Source organism: Homarus americanus, unplaced genomic scaffold (genome assembly GCF_018991925.1).
Source record: "Homarus americanus isolate GMGI-L3 unplaced genomic scaffold, GMGI_Hamer_2.0 scaffold44928, whole genome shotgun sequence".
Lineage (NCBI taxonomy): Eukaryota > Metazoa > Arthropoda > Malacostraca > Decapoda > Nephropidae > Homarus > Homarus americanus.
The window spans coordinates 1-21,212 of NW_024710891.1; the positions used below are offsets into that span (position 1 = coordinate 1).

The 21,212-nt window shown below is 39.5% G+C and overlaps 1 long non-coding RNA gene across 1 annotated transcript; it reads right to left on the minus strand.

The window, feature by feature from the left end:
• On the minus strand, nucleotides 1-4,800 carry LOC121856672. Its single transcript, XR_006087082.1, has 3 exons — nucleotides 4,694-4,800; nucleotides 227-325; nucleotides 1-23 (listed from the first exon to the last, which is right to left on the minus strand). It is a non-coding gene; the product is annotated as an uncharacterized LOC121856672 (long non-coding RNA).
• Between the last annotated feature and the right edge of the window lie 16,412 nt (nucleotides 4,801-21,212).

A 21,212-nucleotide genomic window follows, 5' to 3' on the forward strand; every position in this document is an offset into this window, starting at 1 on the left:
TCTTACATCTTCACGTCACCGTCCTGGAATGAATAACATTTTAACAACTAATAAATTAAATACTCTGGGCAGTAATATTATATAATATGTATACAGTACTGTACAGTATTATATTATACAGGAACTCATTAAATCTTCAAACATTTAAATACAATATTATGGTTAAATTAAGAAATTTCCATAACACTTATTAAAGAAAATAAAGAAACATTTTAGAAAATCTTACCTCGACGAATGACACGAGGAACTTCATTAACCACGATCAGCGAGGCAGCAATATGGTAGTTGTCTTAACACCACAGTAACAACCAATTGGAGCCGTAAACTGTAAACAAAATAACCCTGTTACTCTTTTTGTAGAAACTCAGATAATTTTTTGTTCCAACATGTTGGAGACGAAACAACCTTGTAAAGGATTGCCAACACGGTTTTATGCCGGGGCACTCCTGCTTAACACAATTGCTCAAGGTATTGGATATTTGGAGCCATATTCTGGATGGGGTGGTAATATAAACAATATTTACCTAGATTTTGCCAAGGCTTTCGACAGTGTACCCCAAGAAAGGCTGGAAATCAAACTGGAAGGGTACGGGATTCGGGGAAATGTCCTAGCGTGGATAGAAGACTTTCTCCATGACCGCAAGCAGTGTGTGGTGATTAATGGCACGAAATCGTCATCTGTACCTGTCACAAGCGGGGTACCACAGGGCAGTGTATTGGGCCCGCTGTTGTTTGTTTGTTTCATAATGACATGCCTGACGTTGTACACTCCTCCATACAAATGTTTGCCGATGACGCCAAGTTATTTCTGGAAACCAAGAACCAAGCAGACTGTGAAGAGCTGCAGAAGGATCACAAGTTAACTCTGGTCAACAACTTTCTTAATACCACTTACTAGTCACTAATGGATAACACCTGGTAAATTCACAAGTTATATCCCACTGCCATAAGGGTTTAATTATCTATGAACGTCGATATTGTGAAGCGTCTTGTGATTTTTCCTTTCCCAGAGAATTAAAATACCATCGAAGACATGATTTGGTTAGATTAGGATCCCACCAAATAGTGACAAAAATAATAACCTGAAATTTTACAGTAAAGTTCCCAAAATGTCTCAAAAGCTAATTTTTTACTGCAAACTGTAATTTAACCATAAATAAAAAGTACCACATTCTTATAACCAATTTCTTTAACTTAAATTAAATAAAAAAAGAACCAAATACTTCCTCAAAATTTTTTTACTTCAATTAAATAAAAGAATCTTTCCCAAAATAAAAATGACCCAAAATCCCACCTTGGTTAATATATAGGACTAACCCGCCATAGTGCCGATGCTGCTGTATCATCTCACGTCCAGAAAATGTCTCAAATATCACCATATAGTAAGTTTTATCTGTTTAATATACCCGGGAAGTTAGGTTAGGTAGGTTTGTTTGGTTAGGTCTGTCCTTCATAACCACAAATGTTAAGTAGAGTTTATTTAAAAAAAACATCCATTTTAGTAACATTACCACAAACAGTGTCCACTATAATATAACAATGAAAATCTGATGTTTTTACAATAGTTCTCAAAATGTACTATAAGTAATATTTCACATAGTGTGTTGTGTTACACCAGGTGGAGAGGTGAGAGGCAGCCATTCACTACCACCAACTATTGCTGTCTCAAGTTTGTAAGTCATATTAACTATACTGTACAATATTATATTTCCATCAATGAGTTCTGATATAATAATAATTTTTAGGGTAATTGCTTCGTTTGGTAGATAATTAGGTGACTAGTCGAGAACTACTTTGTCTGGCGCACATCACTTGTCTTTCTCGGTGGTGATGCGGCGGTACACAGCCAATCATCTCCACTCAACGCCAGTCACCAGTGTAGGTTTATGAGCCACACAGATCAGGCGGCTGCTCTCAGGTCCACAAAAAACGTCAAATTACACCATATAATAGGAAATTCTTTCTGTTAAATATGCCGGGGGTTCCGGAAGGTTAGGTTAGGTTAGGTTAGGTTAGGTTAGGTTAGGTTAGGTCAGGTTTGTTTGGTTAGGATGGCAAGGTCTTCTAACAATGCTTCTGCCACTTGCATTTGTTATCAAATATGGTTAGGTTAGGTTAGGCTATGTCACGTTTAATTTAGAAATAACCAAGTTTTAACACATTTTACATAACTGGGACAGTGTTCACTACAAAACAGTGAAATTAAAACGTTTTTAAATTTGTTTAATATTGAGCTGGTGTTAAGTGTTGCAGTAGTGGGTGTTGCTTCTGGTAACATGTGTTGGTGGTGACTCAGTGACTCTCAGCTGGTGTTAAGTGTTGCAGTAGTGGGTGTTCTGGTAACATGTGTTGGTGGTGACTCAGTGACTCTCAGCTGGTGTTAAATGTTGCAGTAGTAGGTGTTGGCTACCAGTAGCATGTATTGGTGGTGACTCAGTGACTCTCAGCTGGTGTTAAGTGTTGCAGTAGTGGGTGTGTTGCTTCTGGTAACATGTTGGTGGTGACTCAGTGACTCAGCTGGTGTTAAGTGTTGCAGTAGTGGGTGTTGCTTCTGGTAACATGTGTTGGTGACTCAGTGACTCTCAGCTGGTGTTAAGTGTTGCAGTAGTGGGTGTTGCTTCTGGTAACATGTGTTGGTGGTGACTCAGTGACTCTCAGCTGGTGTTAAGTGTTGCAGTAGTGGGTGTTGCTACTGGTAACATGTGTTGGTGGTGACTCAGTGACTCTCAGCGGGTGTTAAGTGTTGCAGTAGTGGGTGTTGCTTCTGGTAACATGTGTTGGTGGTGACTCAGTGACTCTCAGCTGGTGTTAAGTGTTGCAGTAGTGGGTGTTGCTTCTGGTAAAATGTGTTGGTGGTGCCTAAGTGACTCTCAGCTGGTGTTAAGTGTTGCAGTAGTGGGTGTTGCTTCTGGTAAAATGTGTTGGTGGTGACTCAGTGACTCTCAGCTGGTGTTAAGTGTTGCAGTAGTGGGTGTTGCTTCTGGTAACATGTGTTGGTGGTGACTCAGTGACTCTCAGCGGGTGTTAAGTGTTGCAGTAGTGGGTGTTGCTTCTGGTAACATGTGTTGGTGGTGACTCAGCTGGTGTTAAGTGTTGCAGTAGTGGTTGTTGCTTCTGGTAACATGTGTTGGTGGTGACTCAGTGACTCTCAGCGGGTGTTAAGTGTTGCAGTAGTGGGTGTTGCTTCTGGTAACATGTGTTGGTGGTGACTCAGCTGGTGTTAAGTGTTGCAGTAGTGGTTGTTGCTTCTGGTAACATGTGTTGGTGGTGACTCAGTGACTCTCAGCGGGTGTTAAGTGTTGCAGTAGTGGGTGTTGCTTCTGGTAACATGTGTTGGTGGTGACTCAGCTGGTGTTAAGTGTTGCAGTAGTGGTTGTTGCTTCTGGTAACATGTGTTGGTGGTGACTCAGTGACTCTCAGCGGGTGTTAAGTGTTGCAGTAGTGGGTGTTGCTTCTGGTAACATGTGTTGGTGGTGACTCAGCTGGTGTTAAGTGTTGCAGTAGTGGTTGTTGCTTCTGGTAACATGTGTTGGTGGTGACTCAGTGACTCTCAGCGGGTGTTAAGTGTTGCAGTAGTGGGTGTTGCTTCTGGTAACATGTGTTGGTGGTGACTCAGTGACTCTCAGCTGGTGTTAAGTGTTGCAGTAGTGGGTGTTGCTTCTGGTAACACGTGTTGAGTGGTGACTCAGTGACTCTCAGCTGGTGTTAAAGTTGCAGTAGTGGGTGTTGCTTCTGGTAACACGTGTTGGTGGCTCGTGACCCTCAGCTGGTGTAGAATCAATTTGCAGTAGTGGGTGTTGCTTCTGGTAACATGTGTTGGTGGTGACTCAGTGACTCTCAGCGGGTGTTAAGTGTTGCAGTAGTGGGTGTTGCTTCTGGTAACATGTGTTGGTGGTGACTCAGCTGGTGTTAAGTGTTGCAGTAGTGGGTGTTGCTTCTGGTAACATGTGTTGGTGGTGACTCTGCTGGTGTTAGTGGGTGTTGCTTCTGGTAACATGTGTTGGTGGTGACTCAGCTGGTGTTAGTGGGTGTTGCTTCTGGTAACATGTGTTGGTGGTGACTCAGCTGGTGTTAAGTGTTGCAGTAGTGGGTGTTGCTTCTGGTAACATGTGTTGGTGGTGACTCAGCTGGTGTTAGTGGGTGTTGCTTCTGGTAACATGTGTTGGTGGTGACTCTCCATCAAGTAAGGCCGCTGGCTGACTGAGTCTGTTTTAACAACAACAGTAGTGACACTGTCCCTACACTCTCCATGTGCACCAACAACTGGTGGTAGTGGGTGTTGCTTCTGTTAACATGTGTTGGTGGTGTTGCTTCTGGTAACATGTGTTGGTGGTGTTGCTTCTGGTAACATGTGTTGGTGGTGCTTCTGGTAAGTGTGTTAGTGGGTGTTGCTTCTGGTAACATGTGTTGGTGGTGACTCAGCTGGTGTTGCTTCTGGTAACATGTGTTAGTGGGTGTTGCTTCTGGTAACATGTGTTGGTGGTGACTCTCCATCAAGTAAGGCCGCTGGCTGACTGAGTCTGTTTTAACAACAACAGTAGTGACACTGTCCCTACACTCTCCATGTGCACCAACAACTGGTGGTAGTGACACACATTACCCACCAACAGACAGTACTGTACTAGACAGGTAACACGTCTTACTAAAGTACCACGGTTCACCTTGGCTATATATAAGTTAATAAACAACTCACAGTGACCTAGTGAAGTATTAAATCATCCAAGTTTGGATTTTAATTAACACATTTTGGTCGACTTAATGTTTACAACTGAGGCGATGAACACTGTTAATAACTTACCACGAACAACTCAACTTTACCTAATATAAACTAACATCACATAGTTTAAACAATTATTATTTACTGAAAAACAAACTTTACTCTACTACTGATACACTTTTAAATAATTGTATTACATCTACTTATTATTGCATTATAAACAAAACACTAAGTAATATTAAGCCATCATCAGGTAGTTATCGTGACACTAAGTAATAATAAACTATCACCAGGTAGTTATAGTAACACTAATTAATAATTAACTATCATCAGGTAGTTATGTTAGGTATATATTAGTTAGGTGAGGTTAATCAATAAATAAACTAGTTCGTGGTAATATTATAACACTGATCAGCTCCCCTCCCCCCAGTACCAAGGAAAGTACTTTATATACTTTCTTTGGCCGATAATTTTACAAATATATTCATTAGTCTCTGTTACGGTACACCTCGGCTATGAGAATTAGTGGTGTGAGTTTACATTAATTTGCAAGGTTGACTTTTATAAATGAATCAGTGTTTGAGCTGTACTGCCAAGAGGATAAAAGTAAATATTCTTTTATTATTTCATAACTTGATCTGTGTATTATTTTATTGTTTTATGCTCTTATATTGGGTGATAAAAGTGTTTGTATTACACAGTTATTTATTTTTTTACTTTCTTCTTCATAAAACATATAAATGGACAAAAATTACGATGTTATTTACTTAGACTTTAGCAAAGCATTTGACAGAGTACCGCATCAGAGGCTTCTGAGAAAAATTAAGGCTCATGGTATCGAGGGGAAAGTTTTAAATTGGATAAAATCATGGCTCACTGATAGAACGCAGAGGGTCAGTGTAGATGGTGTTAAATCTGAGTGGGGCGTGTAACCAGTGGGGTTCCCCAGGGGTCAGTACTAGGCCCACTCTTGTTCATAATCTACATAAACGATTTAGATACTGGGATCAGCAGTGACATAAGCAAGTTTGCGGTTGACACCAAAATAGGGCGGCAGATTAATTCAGGGCAGGATGCAAATGCATTACAGGAGGATCTAAATAAACTGCAGGGGTGGTCTGAAAAATGGCAAATGAAATTCAACACCAGCAAGTGCAGCGTACTTAATATTGGAAGAACAAATACTTATAATGTATACAGCCTGAACAACATCAACCTAGAGAAGTCGACTTGTGAAAGAGACCAAGGGGTACTTGTAAGCCCGGACCTACGGCCTAGAAAACAGTGCGTTAATGTTCGAAATAAGGCAAACAGAGTATTGGGTTTTATATCTAGAAGTGTAAGTAACAAGAGTGCAGAGGTCTTATTGCAACTATATCTTGCGCTAGTCAGGCCGCACCTCGATTATGCGGTTCAGTTCTGGTGCCCCTATTATAGAATGGATATAAATTCACTAGAGTCGGTGCAGCGAAGAATGACAAAAATGATTCAGGGACTTAGAAACCTTCCATATCAGGATAGGTTAAAGAAACTTAACTTGCATTCCCTAGAAAGACGAAGAGTGCGGGGAGATATGATAGAAGTATTTAAGTGGGTGAAAGGAATCAATAAAGGGGATATAGATAAAGTTCTTATAATATCCGAGCAGGATAGGACTCGGAGCAACGGATTCAAGTTGGATAAGTTTAGGTTTAGGAGGGAGATAGGAAGAAACTGGTTCACAAATAGGGTGGTGGACGAGTGGAACAAGCTTAGCAACTTTGTAGTAAGTGCGGGAACTCTGGAAAGTTTCAAAAGGAGGCTGGATAGATTCATGGATGATAGAGCGTGGTAGTAACTCTCGACAGGAGCTGCCATGCACAGGCCAACCGGCCTATTGCAGACTCCTTATTTTCTTATGTTATGTTCTTATGTCACCACTGCTCTACCCGTTTCGTCACTGCGTTCATTCCCATCATTATATACAGGAAAGTAACTGTTGCTTGGGATAGAAAATAACAACAACACAAAGATAATTTATTAAAGACTAAAATAAAACCTAAAACATTGTTAATACGCCTACAATCATCTCACTGCTGGATGGTTTATGCGCTGGTGCCAAATCACCTTTATTTTTTTCTGTGTTTTGTTTATTTACCAAATGTTTTAATAGTTTTCTTTATTAAATAATTAATGTTCATGTATAATAACACAATACTTCTTGAGTCGTCTGTATACATGTGTCATATTGAGTCAACTAACTTCCTCTAGAGAGGATGTACTTTATCATCCAAAGTTTCAGTGCCAGGAGAGTTGTTCCTCACTTATGATGACGTCTTCTGTTTAGGGGGAGGGATGAGCTCAGGTGTCCGGAAAGAAAGTCACAATTGGGGTTAGAAAAAGTCAGGGATATAAACACATCTTTTAAACAGCCTAAATAATGTTAAGTTAGGTTAAGGTTTGTGACTTTTTTCCTACATTCTGGGATGATGACACATCATGGTGTACTGCGCACATCATTGTCATTCCTAAAACCCCATTTAATTCATATTACACTATATAACATTCAAATCCACCGCGCTGGTAGAGCCTCAGAAAACGGGAAACATTGATAAAGGACAACTCACCTACTCAATGTTCCTAGACCTTGTGTTGTATTGTTCCCAGGTACAGTTATATCATATTAAGTGTATGTATTCATAGCATTAAGGATAACTCAGGGTATACAGAAGATGAATGTTAAAGTCCAGTTGAGCCGGACTAGTGTACTGTAGGACTAAGTGTGGATCAGGATTTGAAGGTCATAATATTTACGTCTGTGAGCGTGTAGCGAACATAACTTCCACAGATATCATATGAAAATACATGAGAACCATGATCTGGAAAAAGGATAAATGTATCAGAACTATGTGAGGTGTTGGAAGTGACCCAGAAACTATACTTGAAAGGAAATATCTTATATGCGTCGGTATGAACTTAATACACCTCGTATCCTCACGTGACATATACCCACGACAGGTACAGTGATCAGAGAATCTTATGTCTGTGTTCAAATAGTGCAATGTGTGAGAGGAGGACCCCTCATTACAGTTTTAAGTGAAGTTGATAGACCCCCGCCATGAACATTCAGCCTTTGTTTTAAGGCGCGTCATGTACCCGCCTCGGGTGTGCCGCGTTGATATTATAACCCAATGAATTTACCCACGAACTAGCAAACCAAGACCTTACCTTAATGGGGAATTTAGGATTAAAATATGTGTTTATAAGGCATGAGTGACAATATACCGGAAAGTGTTCAGGTGAGAACCATAAGAAATAAAAGTAAAAATTAAAGATTGGAAACTGTAGGCCTACGCGGTGAGGAGCGGCGGGGCACTGCCCTCAGTACCCTCCGTTCTACCGTCATCTCAGGTCAGTGTCCTATCGGGCTATATCCCGCCCTATAATTAAGGTTTATATAGAAGTTATTACAGTTTAAAGCTTTGCCTGATATATAAGTGTAATAGTAATGTGTTAGGGGGTGTGATAACCGCCCGTCAGGCATTATTTCTCAGTACTCTCCGTTCTACCGTCACCTCAGGTTCCATGCCGTCGGTGTGCCTTGCTGCCCGGCAGCCATTATCCCTATGAGCGTCCCAACAGGTGGTGACTACTCCCCACTATGCCAATCCACTGTGAATCTGTGGATTTCCAGCACACCACTCCAAATGAGTAGTAACAAATGAGGAGACCGTGAGAAACTCTGCTGTCGTCACTGGGAGCGACCTATAATACCAGGCGTAGAAGTAGTACTGGTATGTCTCTGGGTGAAGCCCTCGTCTTTACCCACCGAGAGCGGTGTGCGAACGAGGTGCCTGTTGTGTATACCTGAAAGTTACAAGGAGTCCCATACTTGCAGGTATGGAGTGTAACATGTGTGTTGAGATGGTGCTACTGTAACAGGCCGAGTTTTCTCTTTTCAATAATTTACCATCCAGCTACTGTTCTCTGTTAGTATTCTATTTACTCATATACTTATTTGTTCTGTGTAGCATTCCTCCAATGAGTACCCTGTTTAATATACTTATTCTCCTTCCATTCTTTACATATATATTTATTCTTATATGTTCTTACTTATATTCTTATATGTTCTTTACCTCGATATACCTTATATTCTCATATATTCTTATATAAGTAACTCTTATGCTTCTCTACTTATTTTTTCCAAGTCAAGGTTCTTTCTTTTCATTTCCTTTCATATATAGATTGTGTTCTCAGTTTCAATGTTCTTACCTTTCTGAAGTATACTTTGTTTATGTCTTTCTTATACATGGGTTAGTCTGGGGAACCATGTTATTCTTTGTATAACACTTTTTATACTTACAAGGGGTAGCTGCCACCACCCAGACTTTTCATTAGAGAACAGAACTCATGGAAAGTTGTTGGGTAGTGTGGTAGATGTCTAGGCACGTGAGTAAGTATTATTTTCTGGGAACTAATGTTTAGAAGGAGTAGAGTGGTGATACTCAGATTACTAACTCAATATTTATTAATACAGTGAGTGGAGAAGATGCATCTTAGATTCACTCAGGCTAAACAGAACCGAAATTAACTTATTAAGTCATCCAACACTTCAAGAACTTATTACCTCATTAAACACCTCCAAATATTCATTACTCTATTGGATACTGTTGTAGTATTTCTGTGACAAGTAAGATTTAGAAATGCTTACACACTGTCAATAACCCTGGACCCGCAGGTCTTACTTTAACAAGGAACAAATTACCTTCTCAATTCGTGGTTAGACCATCATACTCTCAGGTTATTCGTTCATGATTACTACAGATGAATACATAACACATTGGACTAACTCCACACTTATAGTAACATACAATACCTCCTGTTAGTTTGCAAGGAACAACCTGGTGCCTTGAACTCTCATTCAGGGGTTCAATACTTAACCTGGGATGACTATATTTCTGCTAGTCATCCCTAAGCATGGATATTAATACGGCTCCATACATATAACCAAGAACAGTGGGTAGACCATGATCATATGACGGAGTCAGTGGGCCAGAGTTGTTTACAGGCTCGCTCGCTAGCTCGGAGCGCCTGGCCCGGGAAAAGTTGACTGTGGCGGTGGGCCGTGGCGTCTGCCCAGGAATCTCGCCCTGGGATTCTAATCTCGCCACCTTAAAGACGTCTTTCGAGAGACATCGTGCCCATCGGCGGCTCCCGAACCTCAGGAGTGTTGCTAACCCCCACAACAGCGTCTGTAGACGTGGAAGAAGAGTCACGAATGCGTGAATATTTAACTTCACTATACAAAACATACGTCTGGCACCGGTTCAGACGATAGCTAGAGCTCTACTTTACTTGACTTAATTGGCACTGAAGGTACTATGTTGAAACATGAACACTGATATTCGCAAAAATGACTAAGTTAAACGGAGTTAATATGGCGGCGTGGAACACAAGTGAACATACCTGTAGACGTGGAAGAAGAGTCACGAATGCGTGATTCTCCCTCGCGTAGAGGTATATACGTGCCCCCGCTGGGCGGCTTGAGCCTCCATATTCATGCCAGAAAGGTCAATCTTACCAACAACATACCTTCTCTACCATGTTGGATCACCATATATTTAATTATGAACTCCGGTGTTCCGGATCAGGGTAATTTCCTATGTCTATTCATATAATCTAACCAGAGGTTGAGCTTGCCAGGAAAAGGTGGAATATACACGTTGATAACAACAATTCTGCAAGCTCAGGCCTACAGCGAACAAGGAACTATTCACAGGGAGACGTTAGATCTTGGAGATTATACCAGTTGACAGAATAGTTCAGGAAATTAATGACTTTCTTAAATAGATAACTGACACTAATTAAACTATAAACATCAGATTCTCTGATGTCGGGGCGACAAAATGATCTTACTTCAGGCACGATCAGAAACTCATGGATATTCTTAGGAAACGAAACCGATGGGTATCGTTTGTCCTGTCAGACTCAACACTCACTTACTTGACACGTCTTACCAACAATAAGGGCAGTTGAAGCGTTCAACACCACTCACAATGGATCTTGAATGTTTCAACTGTAAACAGACATATCTAAGTTGACTCAAAACAAAGGTGTTCTCTCTCACATTCAAATACATTATATAGAGAGGTTGGTTTCAGTAAGTCAGAGAAAATGGGATAACGGAGGACTGAGGCGTCTTGAAGTGACGAGAAAACGGACTCCTCAGATGGAGGACTCAAAATAAAAGCAGAGGTACATGTTTTATGGGCTATTGAGCGTAATATGAATCATTTGATTTTGGCGTTAACTGACGTGTACGACCGTGGTCGTTACAAAGCTTTCCCCTCCCAAAGATTCAATATTATGCGGTATAGTCAACAAAACATTCACAGTAAATACACAATTTCAAACACAATATCTTGCAGTACTGGGGTAATGGTCAACAATACAGGTAACACACATGTTACAAAATTTTCACATACATAAAATTTTGCAACTCAAATGAATAATCACAAAAAAACTCCCAGACATGGGCAGATAAAACTAACAAAGCAATACTGGTCATGACCCACAGAAGAACATAATCATACATCAATAGTACAGACATAATAATAAAAAACAGGCCGGCCTTAATTACAGTTTTTGTACATTTGTAACGACACCATCCACCAGGATGACAGGTAGTTTTCCTCGAGGCGGTTGATCAGATATGTACGACACTTTTAATTACAACATCCACTAGGATGACAGGTAGCGTTGTAGGACACTTTCAACTACAACATCCACTAGGATGACAGGTAGCGTTGTAGGACACTTTCAACTACAACATCCACTAGGATGACAGGTAGCGTTGTAGGACACTTTCAACTACAACATCCACTAGGATGACAGGTAGCGTTGTAGGACACTTTCAACTACAACATCCACTCGGATGACAGGTAGCGTTGTAGGACACTTTCAACTACAACATCCACTAGGATGACAGGTAGCGTTGTAGGACACTTTCAACTACAACATCCACTAGGATGACAGGTAGATTTCCTCGAGGCGATTGATCAGATATGTATGACACTTTAAATTACAACATCCACTAGGATGACACTGGACCCAAGCTTCAAAATTCAACAATTGAGATCTCAAGCTAGGAGTAGATAGACTGACCCCATCCAGCCACTGAAGTATTTGGGTTGACCTTATCACAAAAGAATCATTCTCCACTCGCGGGACGAGGCAAGATTTGAATGGCCAAAATATGGACTCAAATAGACTTTAATGCCAGCGACCCGGTCCCCATGAAACCCCCAAAACCTCAGTGCCCTTCTGTTACTTTGCAATGCAGGCTTCTTAAACTGCACTAGGCCCATGTACTCTTGTACCTGCCTAGCAATTACTTCACCATGCATGCGTCTTAAACTGCACTAGGTCCATGTACTCTTGCACACGCCTAGCCGTGACTAAAGTCCAGCCCAACTACCTCCTACATTAACCCAGGCCTACTGCAGATAGGACCTCCAAGCAACTTGATCACTCACACCAAACGATGTTCTCACTGCAGTAAGACACATCTACTCATTCCTCTTGTCCATGGTACATACTGACAATCCCTCCTCAACTGGGTCTCACGCTGGCCAAACTTGAATGGCAAAATCCACAGTTGGTGTTCATCATCAACACATCCCAACAAGATGTAGATGTCCTTGATGGCAGAATCATCAGGTGGTAGCATTTACTTTTACTACTACAGTGCTTTTCACATTCAGCTCATCTCCGGTAACATCTTCGTATTTGGTACTTACAAGGCCTAAGGGGCCCTATGCCTAAAGTACTAACAAAACTTAAAGAAATTAACTGCACTGCACTGCCTGTACCACTCAAAACTGCACAACTACATCTTCCCACTGGCAATTGTATGAAAGGGGAAACACTGGAAGGACTTTCTCAATACTCTAGCTAACCTGTCTGACAAGGTTGAAAAATCATTAGTCCACACTATGACATTATCGGGGTAGTTACATTCAACTCGGTTCTTCGCTGCAAAAGGGGTTACCACTAGGTTGAAAAAACCCAAAAGATAAGCGTGTAAACCTTCATTAATTATATTCCATCACTAAATGTGGTTAGGTCTCGACTTCTGTCGTTAAGTATTACTTAAATCATATGCGTCTTTCACGTCTAAGGTAGAATACTATTCATTTCTTGCTGCTCTCTCTACTAATTCATCTAAGTTGGGTACGTCTAAGCATACTTAACAAAAGATCTATTCAAATCATTGACTTTCCCCTTTCTCACCCGAAGTCTAGTACCCATGATAACAACTAGCTTCCTCAGCCTCGCCGGCAGTTTTCCTTTCATCAGGTTCTGATCCCGACGGGAAATCTCTAAACTTGATTTTCTCACTACCCCTCCGAGCCTTCGGCGTTCCCCGCCGATGAATGCTGGCCTCCATGGCTTTGGCAAGTTCTCGGAACTCACACATAAGTTGTAACTTATTCACAACTACTGTGATCATTGTGCGCTGATGTCACAACCAATCTTCTACAAAACAACCCCACCAAAGATAAATTCAATTAACACCCTTCCAGAGCAAAGGAGGTAAACGTTAACACATAAATGCCTCGGATACCTTTTAAATGGATACTCACCAAAATAAATAATCGGCAATAGTATTGGTAATTCACTCAGCAGATTAAGTATCTCTAAAGAGAACACTACAAGGTTTCAATTCACAAAGTACTCATAGCAATGCTCAAAATAAAATACTGATGATACTTGACGAGAATGTCTCAAGAAAATATAACTGTAGATTTCACGAATGATAAACACAAAGCGGATTTTCTGTACTCACAAGAATTCACTGTCTTTTTCAATTATCTTGACACTGTGTTAACACTACACAATTTACTCTGTGCTTTACTCACAATTGGTGGTCCTTACATGTACAGAGGGCGTTTCCAGCAATCCATTTTCAGAGATTGTATGTCTTAGATGTCCATTTCACCACAGAGTCCTCAACCCAATCAATACTATGGCTGAAAATACACCGGAATTAGTTCTCCAATACATATAACCTCTTTACCAACAATGCATATCAGTCAACACTGTAAGAAATGGTAAGACAGTATGTAATAAAATTCTCTGTTAAAAAAAAACAGGTTGAAAAATATAACCCTGAAAAATTTAACACCAAACTTGTGTTACCTCAATAAATTCAATGGTAACAAATTGACTCCAACTGAGAACTAAAACTTTTTCTAGATATTTCACACTTCAGGTCACTAGCAAAAGAAAAAATAATAACATAACATAACATACACATATAAACAAAATTTATATAACACTCACTTGGGTTATATAAAAATTTCAAAAGTTAGAAAAATACTTCAAGTGAGAATCTGAACACTTTCAATTGAAATCACAATACTTCCAATAAATGTCACAGCTAAAAATACAACATTGGATTACATAACCTTTGTACACATGACACTTCTGGTGACACTCAAGAGATGAACTCAGTTCATCACACTCTGAACATGGCAGGTGTACTGTATACTTCCCACTCAATGTCTGTAAATATCCAAAGATTAATACACTGGTCACAAAAAAAATTACACAAATGTGCAATTACCACTTTCCTGAAATTTCACACAATAAAACTCACAAAGATGAGTTAGGTAGCTTATTTAAAAAAAAAAATTTGGTGCATTACCTAACTCTGTAACACAGAAAAATTATAACTTTCTTTCACAAAAGAAGTGGTGAAACTAAATCAATTGTTAGTTCTTACCTAACTCTTAAAAACTTTGCAGTTACCACTACAGTATTGTACTTGACACAAAAGTTTGTACTTTAAATCACACAATTATTTGTACTCCTTACTGATGACAAAACTTATACATTACTGTATACTGTATTCTGAGAAGACAAATTCACCAAGTATCACACCTCATTCCTTCTAATTGGTTCTCAAATGAAAATAATCCCACTAGCTGGCACCATTTGTAACGGGCCGAGTTTTCTCTTTACAATAATTTACCATCCAGCTATTCTTATATGTTCTTTATCTCTCTATACCTTATATTCTTATATAAGTAACTCTTATGCTTCTCTGCTTATGTTTTCCAAGTCAATGTTCTTTCTTTTCATTTCCTTTCATATATATATACTCTCAGTTTCAATGTTCTTACCTTTCTGAAGTTTACTTTGTTATATGTCTATTCTTATACATGGGTTAGTCTGGGGAACCATGTTATTCTTTGTATAACACTTTTTATACTTACAAAGGGTAGCTGCCACCACCCAGACTTTTCATTATATAACCTAACTCATGGAAAGTTGTTGGGTAGTGTGGTAGATGTCTAGGCACGTGAGTAAGTATTATTTTTTGGGAACCAATGTTTAGAAGGAGTAGAGTGGTGATACTCAGATTACTAAATCAATATTTATTAACACAGTGAGTGGAGAAGATGCATCTTAGATTCACTCAGGCTAAACAGAACCGCAATTAACTTGTTAAATCATCAAACACTTCAAGAGCTTATTACCTCATTCAACACCTCCAAATACTCATTACTTTATTAGACAATTGGGATATCATTACCTTGATACATGAGATTCTGTAACTATTATTCACAAGCCATCACTGGACCCTCAGGTCTTACTTTAACAAGCAACAAATTACCTCTTCACTTCTTGATTAGAGCATGATGCTCTCAGGTTATTCGTTCATGATTACTACAGATGAATATATAACACATTGGACTAACTCCACAATTATAGTAACATACAATACCTCCTGTTAGTTTGCAAGGAACAACCTGGTACCTTGAACTCTCATTCAGTGATTCAATACTTAAACTGGGATGACTATATTTCTGCTAGTCATCCCTAAGCATGGATATTAATAAGGCTCCATACATATAACCAAGAACAGTGGGTAGACCATGATCATATGACGGAGTCAGTGGGCCAGAGTTGTTTACAGGCTCGCTCGCTAGCTCGGAGCGCCTGGCCCGGGAAAAGTTGACTGTGGCGGTGGGCCGTAGCGTCTGCCAAGGAATCTCGCCCTGGGATTCTAATCTCGCCACCTTAAAGACGTCTTTCGAGAGACATCGTGCCCATAGGCGGCTCCCAAACCTCAAGAGTGTTGCTAACCCCCAAAACAGCGTCTGGAGACGTGGAGAAGAAATCACAGAAGGAGTGAATATTTAACTTCACTATACAAAACATACGTCTGGCACCGGTTCAGACGATAGCTAGACCTCTACTTTACGTGACTCACTTGGCACTGAAGGTACTATGTTAAAACATGAACACTGATATTCACAAAAAATGACTAAGTTAAACTGAGTTAATATGGCCGTGTGGAACACAAGTGAACATACCTGGAGACGTGGAGAAGAAATCACAGAAGGAGTGATTTCCCCTCGCGCGCCTGCATATATACGGGCCTGAGGGCATATTCCTACTAGAAAGATAAATTTCACTAACAATAGACCCTCTATTCACAGTAGTCGTTGGACACCTAGCTGTGACCGTCAGTGTCACAGATCAGGCTAATTTTCTACATCTATATTTATGATTTAATCAGAGGTTGAGTTTGTCAGTAAAGAGGTGAATTGAAGTTATATATGCGTTCGCAACTCTATTGGCCTGACCGCAAACCACATCCCCGGTCAAACGGCCGTTAAATCTGGGAGAATTTTGAGTTTGACAGGAACTGTTCAGAAGATGAACGACTTTCTTAAGTAGACAACTGACACTAACTAAACTATGAACATCAGATTCTCTGATGTCGGGGCAACAAAACAATATAACTTCACTAGCGATCAGAAACCCATGGATATCCCCACGGACGACCTAAAATACGCCACTCAAACTGGCAAACTCAACACTCGCCTACTTCACACGTCTTACTAACAATAAGGACAGTTGAAGTGTTCAACACCACTCACAATGGATCTTGAATGTTCCAACTGTAAACAGACATATCTAAGTTGACTCAAAACAAAGGTGTTCTCTCTCACATTCAAATACATTATATAGAGAGGTTGGTTTCAGTAAGTCAGAGAAAATGGGATAACGGAGGACTGAGGCGTCTTGAAGTGACGAGAAAACGGACTCCTCAGATGGAGGACTCAAACTAAAAGCAGAGGTACATGTTTTGTGGGCTATTGAGCGTAATATGAATCATTTGATTTTGGCGTTAACTGACATGTACGACCGTGGTCGTTACAAAGCTTTCCCCTCCCAAAGATTCAATATTATGCGGTATAGTCGACAAAACATTCACGGTAAATACACAATTTCAAACACAATATCTTGCAGTACTGGGGTAATGGTCAACAATACAGGTAACACACATGTTACAAAATTTTCACATACATAAAATTTTGCAACTCAAATGAATAATCACAAAAAAACTCCCAGACATGGGCAGATAAAACTAACAAAGCAATACTGGTCATGACCCACAGAAGAACATAATCATACATCAATAGTACAGACATAATAATAAAAAACAGGCCGGCCTTAATTACAGTTTTTGTACATTTGTAACTACACCATCCACCAGGATGAGAGGTAGCTTTGTAGGACACTTTCAACTACAACATCCACTAGGATGACAGGTAGCTTTGTAGGACACTTTCAACTACAACATCCACTAGGATGACAGGTAGCTTTGTAGGACACTTTCAACTACAACATCCACTAGGATGACAGGTAGTTTCCCTCGAGGCGATTGATCAGATATGTATGACACTTTTAATTACAACATCCACTAGGATGACAGGTAGCGTTGTAGAACACTTTCAACTACAACATCCACTAGGATGACACTGGACCCAAGCTTCAAAATTCATCAATTGAGATCTCAAGCTAGGAGTAGATAGACTGACCCCATCCAGCCACTGAAGTATTTGGGTTGACCTTATCACAAAAGAATCATTCTCCACTCGCGGGACGAGGCAAGATCTGAATGGCCAGAGTATGGACTCAAATAGACTTTAATGCCAGCGACCCGGTCCCCATGAAACCCCCAAAACCTCAGTGCCCTTCTGTTACTTTGCAATGCAAGCTTCTTAAACTGCACTAGGCCCATGTACTCTTGTACCTGCCTAGCAATTACTTCACCATGAATGCGTCTTAAACTGCACTAGGTCCATGTACTCTTGTACACGCCTAGCCGTGACTAAAGTCCAGCCCAACTACCTCCTACATTAACCCAGGCCTACTGCAGATAGGACCTCCAAGCAACTTGATCACTCACACCAAACGATGTTCTCACTGCAGTAAGACACATCTACTCATTCCTCTTGTCCATGGTACATACTGACAATCCCTCCCCCAACAGGGTCACTCTGGCCACTTGACTGGCGAAGCAAACAGTTGATGTTCATCATTAACACATCTCAACAAGATGTAGATGCCCTTGACGGCAGAATCATCAGGTGGTAGCATTTACTTTTACTACTACAGTGCTTTTCACATTCAGCTCATCTCCGGTAACATCTTCATATTGGGTACTTACAAGGCCTAAGGGGCCCTATGCCTAAAGTACTAACAAAACTTAAAGAAATTAACTGCACTGCACTGCCTGTACCAATCAAAACTGCACAACTACATCTTCCCACTGGCAATTGTATGAAAGGGGAAACACTGGAAGGACTTTCTCAATACTCTAGCTAACCTGTCTGACAAGGTTGAAAAATCATTAGTCCACAGTATGACATCATCGGGGTAGTTACATTCAACTCGGTTCTTCGCTGCAAAAGGGGCTACTACTTGGTTTACTTCTCTGGTAAAAATAAAAAGAATAACGGGACTGGTTGAAAAAACCCAAAAGATAAGCGTGTAAACCTTCATTAATTATATTCCATCACTAAATGTGGTTAGGTCTCGACTTCTGTCGCTAAGTATTACTTAAATCATATGCGTCTTTCACGTCTAAGGTAGAATACTATTCATTTCTTGCTGCTCTCTCTACTAATTTATCTAAGCTGGGTAATTCTAAGCATACTTAACAAAAGATCTGTTCAAATCATTGACTTCCCCCTTTCTCACCCGAAGTCTAGTACCCATGATAATAACTAGCTTCCTCAGCCTCGCTGGCAGTTTTCCTTTCATCAGGTTCTGATCCCGATGGAAAACCTCTAAACTTGATTTTCTCACTACCCCTCCGAGCCTTCGGCGTTCCCCGCCGATGAATGCTGGCCTCCATGGCTTTGGCAAGTTCTCGGAACTCACACATAAGTTGTAACTTATTCACAACTACTGTGATCATCGTGCGCTGATGTCACAACAAATCTTCCACAAAACAACCCCACCAAAGATTAATTCAATTAACACCCTTCCAGAGCAAAGGAGGTAAACGTTAACACATAAATGCCTCGGATACCTTTTAAATGGATACTCACCAAAATAAATAATCGGCAATAGTATTGGTAATTCACTCAGCAGATTAAGTATCTCTAAAGAGAACACTACAAGGTTTCAATTCACACAGTACTCATAGCAATGCTCAAAATAAAATACTTGATGATACTTGACGAGAATGTCTCAAGAAAATATAACTCTGTAGATTTCACGAATGATAAACACTAAGCGGATTTTCTGTACTCACAAGAATTCACTGTCTTTTTCAATTATCTTGACACTGTGTTAACACTACACAATTTACTCTGTGCTTTACTCACAATTGGTGGTCCTTACATGTACAGAGGGTGCTTCCAGCAATCCATTTTCTGAGATTGTATGTCTTAGATGTCCATTTCACCACAGAGTCCTCAACCCAATCAATACTATGGCTGAAAATACACCGGAATTAGTTCTCCAATACATATAACCTCTTTACCAACAATGCATATCAGTCTACACTGTAAGAAATGGTAAGGCAGTATGTAATAAAATTCTCCGTTAAAAAAGGTTGAAAAATACAACACTGAAAAATTTAACACCAAACTTGTGTTATCTCAATAAATTCAATGGTAACAAATTGACTCCAACTGAGAACTAAAACTCTTTCTAGTTATTTCACAATTCAGTTCACTAGCAAAAGAAAAAATAATAACATAACATAACATACACATATAAACAAAATTTATATAACACTCACTTGGGTTATAAAAAAATTTCAAAAGTTAGAAAAATACTTCAAGTGAGAATCTGAACACTTTCAATTGAAATCACAATACTTCCAATAAATGTCACAGCTAAAAATAAAACATTGGATTACATAACCTTTGTACTCATGACATTTCTGGTGACACTCAAGAGATGAACCCAGTTCATCACACTCTCAACATGGCAGATGTACAGTGTACTGCCCACTCAATGTCTGTAACTATCCAAAGATTAATACACTGGTCACAAAAAAATTACACAAATGTGCAATTACCACTTTCCTGAAATTTCACACAATAAAAACTCACAAAGATGAGTTAGGTAGCTTATTCCAAAAAAAAATTTGGTGCATTACCTAACTCTGTGACACAGAAAAAATTAGAACTTTCTTCCACAAAAGATAAGTGGTGAAACTAAATCAATTGTTAGCTCTTACCTAACTCTTAAAACTTTGCAGTTACAACTACAGTATTGTACTTGACACAAAAGTTTGTACTTTAAATCACACAATTATTTGTACTCCTTACTGATGACAAAACTTATACATTACTGTATACTGTATTCTGAGGAGACAAATTCACCAAGTATCACACCTCATTCCTTCAAATTGGCTCTCAAATGAAAATAATCCCACTAGCTGGCACCATTTGTAACGGGCCGAGTTTTCTCTTTTCAATAATTTACCATCCAGCTACTGTTTTCTGTTAGTATTCTATTTACTCATATACTTATTTGTTCTGTGTAGCATTCCTCCAATGAGTACCCTGTTTAATATACTTATTCTCCTTCCATTCTTTACATATATATTTATTCTTATATGTTCTTACTTATATTCTTATATGTTCTTTACCTCTATATACCTTATATTCTCATATATTCTTATATAAGTAACTCTTATGCTTCTCTACTTATGTTTTCCAAGTCAAGGTTCTTTCTTTTCATTTCCTTTCATATAGATTGTGTTCTCAGTTTCAATGTTCTTACCTTTCTGAAGTAGACTTTGTTTATGTCTTTCTTATACATGGGTTAGTCTGGGGAACCATGTTATTCTTTGTATAACACTTTTTATACTTACAAGGGGTAGCTGCCACCACCCAGACTTTTCATTATAGAACAGAACTCATGGAAAGTTGTTGGGTAGTGTGGTAGATGTCTAGGCACGTGAGTAAGTATTATTTTCTGGGAACCAATGTTTAGAAGGAGTAGAGTGGTGATACTCAGATTACTAACTCAATATTTATTAACACAATGAGTGGAGAAGATGCATCTTAGATTCACTCAGACTAAACAGAACCGAAATTAACTTATTAAGTCATCCAACACTTCAAGAACTTATTACCTCATTAAACACCTCCAAATATTCATTACTCTATTGGATACTGTTGTAGTATTT